This window comes from Schistocerca piceifrons, chromosome 8 (assembly GCF_021461385.2).
Source record: "Schistocerca piceifrons isolate TAMUIC-IGC-003096 chromosome 8, iqSchPice1.1, whole genome shotgun sequence".
NCBI classification, from domain to species: Eukaryota; Metazoa; Arthropoda; class Insecta; order Orthoptera; family Acrididae; genus Schistocerca; species Schistocerca piceifrons.
Window position 1 is genome coordinate 132,348,093 of NC_060145.1, and position 3,136 is coordinate 132,351,228.

At 39.4% G+C, this 3,136-nt stretch overlaps 1 pseudogene; it reads left to right on the forward strand.

Annotated features, from left to right (window-relative positions):
* Positions 1-368: 368 nt before the first annotated feature.
* LOC124712774 lies at positions 369-486 on the forward strand (annotated as a pseudogene).
* Positions 487-3,136: the final 2,650 nt, after the last annotated feature.

Genomic DNA, 3,136 nt, shown 5'->3' on the forward strand with positions numbered 1-3,136 from the left:
GATATACTATCTGACTTTGGGAAAAATATCATCCACACAGTTCCAAAGATCGCAAGAGCTAACAAGTACAGGAATTAACAGACAGTCAGATTAATGGCTCATTCATCTAAGTTGCTGACAAGAATAATACACACAATAATGGAAAAGAAAATAGAGGATGTGTTAGATGATGATCAGTTTGTATTTAGGAAAGGTAAAGGCAGCAGAGAGACAGTTCTGAAATTGCGATTGATAATGGAAGTCAAACTAAAGAAAAATTAAGACACGTTCACAGTGTTTGTTGACCTGGAAAAAGCTTTCAAGAACATAAAATGGTGCAAAATGTTCAAAATTCTGAGAAAAATTGTGGTAAGCTATAGCGAAAGATAGCCAATGGCCTTGCCACAGTGGTAACACCGGTTCCCGTCAGATCACAGAAGTTAAGCACTGTCGAGCTGGGTTAGCACTTGGATGGGTGACCATTTGGTCTGCCGAGCACTGTTGGCAAGCGGAGTGCACTCAGCCCTTGTCAGGCAAGCTGAGGATCTATTGTGCACTGACATATGGCTGGGAGAGAAGTGCTGACCACATGTCCCTCCATATCCACATCCAGTGACACCAGTGGTCTGAAGATGACAGGGCGGCCGGTTGGTACCATTGGGTCTTCATGGCCTGTTTGGGCAGAATTTAGGTTTTTTGTAGGGAAAGGTGGTTAATATGCAATATGTACAAGAGCCATGAGGGGACAATAGGAGTGGGAAAACAAGAATGATGCACTCAGATTAAAAAGGTTGTAAGACAGGGATGTAGTCTTTAGCCCTTGCTGTTAAATCTTTACATCAAAGAAGCAATGGCGGAAATAAAAGTGAGTTTCAAGGATGGAATTAAAATTCGAGGTGAAAGGATACCAATGATAAGATTCACTGATGACATGGGTGTCCTCAGTGAAAGTGAAGAAGAATTACAGGTTCTGCTGAATGGAATGAACAGTCTAATGAGCACAGAATATGGATTGAAAATAAATTGAAGAAAGATGAAAGTAATTAGAAGTAGCAGAAATAAGAACAGTGAGAAACTTAACATCAGGACTGGTGATCTTGAAATAAATGAAAGCTAGGGAATTCTGCAATCTAGGCAGCAAAAGCTCCATGACAGATGGAGCAAGGAGGGCATAAAAAGCAGACTAGCACTGGCAAAAACAGCATTCCTGGTGAAGAAAAGTCTACTAGTGGCAAACATAGGCCTTAATTTGAGGAAGAATTTTCTGAGAATGTATGTTTGTAGCACAGCATTGTGTGGTAGTGAAACATGGACAGTGGGAACACTGGAAATGAATAGAATCGAAGCATTTGAGATGTACTACAGAAAAATGCTGAAAATTAGGTGGACCGATAAGGTAAGCAGTAAAGAGTCATCTGTAGAATCAACAAGGAATGGAATGTAGCCTATGGAAAACATTGACAAGATGTTAACAAATAATCACAGTTTAAAAACAAGGAAGTGTATTATAATTGTTCAACTGACTTGACCTATATCACAGTGAGAGGTTGCAATTGTGCACTATAGAAGGTGTGTCGACTGAGTACAGCTGGGTGCGACTACTAGTGAAGTGGTTAGTTGATTTTTCAACAGATAGTGCAGTAATGTAAGCATATTTCAAATCATTAAAACTTATTAACTTAATTTATACGGCTGAAAGCAAGGGGAAACAACAGCCGTAATTTTTCCCGAAGGCATACAGCTTTACTGTATGGTTAAATGATGATGGCTTCCTCTTGGGTAAAATATTCCGGAGGTAAAATAGTCCCCCATTCGGATCTCCGGGCGGGGACTACTCAAGAGGATGTTGTTATCAGGAGAAAGAAAACTGGCGTTCTACGGATCGGAGAGTAGAATGTCAGATCCCTTAATTGAGCAGGTAGGTTAGAAAATTTAAAAAGGTAAATGGATAGGTTAAAGTTAGATATAGTGGGAATTAGTGAAGTTCGGTAGCAGGAGGAACAAGACTTTTGGTCAGGTGAATACAGGGTTATAAATACAAAATCAAATAGGGGTAATGCAGGAGTAGTTTTAATAATGAATAAAAAATAGGAGTGCGGGTAAGCTACTACAAACAGCATAGTGAACGCATTATTGTGGCCAAGATAGACATGAAGCCCACACCTACTACAGTAGTACAAGTTTATATGCCAACTAGCTCAGCAAATGATGAAGAAATTGATGAAATGTATGATGAGATAAAAGAAATTATTCAAATAGTGAAGGGAGATGAAAATTTAATAGTTATGGGTGACTGGAATTCGAGTGTAGGAAAAGGAAGAGAAGGAAACATAGTAGGTGAATATGGATTGGGGGTAAGAAATGAAAGAGGAAGCCGTCTGTTAGAATTTTGCACAGAGCATAACTTAATCATAGCTAACACTTGGTTCAAGAATCATAAAAGAAGGTTGTATACATGGAAGAATCCTGGAGATACTAAAAGGTATCAGATAGATTATATAATGGTAAGACAGAGATTTAGGACCCAGGTTTTAAATTGTAAGACATTTCCAGGGGCAGATGTGGACTTTGACCACAATCTATTGGTTATGAACTGTAGATTAAAACTGAAGAACCTGCAAAAAGGTGGGAATTTAAGGAGATGGGACCTGGATAAACTGACTAAACCAGAGGTTGTGCAGAGTTTCAGGGAGAGCATAAGGGAACAATTGACAGCAGTGGGGGAAGGAAGTACAGTAGAAGAAGAATGGGTAGCTCTGAGGGATGAAGTAGTGAAGGCAGCAGAGGATCAAGTAGGTAAAAAGATGAGGGCTAGTAGAAATCCTTGGGTAACAGAAGAAATATTGAATTTAATTGATGAAAGGAGGAAACACAAAAACGCAATAAATGAAGCAGGCAAAAAGGAATACAAACGTCTCAAAAATGAGGTCGACAGGAAGTGCAAAATGGCTAAGCAGGGATGGCTAGAGGACAAATGTAAGGATGTAGATGATTATCTCACTAGGGGTAAGATAGATACTGCCTACAGGAAAATTAAAGAGACCTTTGGAGAAAAGAGAACCACTTGTATGAATATCAAGAGCTCAGATGGAAACCCAGTTCTAAGCAAAGAAGGGAAAGCAGAAAGGTGGAAGGAGTATATAGACGGCCTATACAA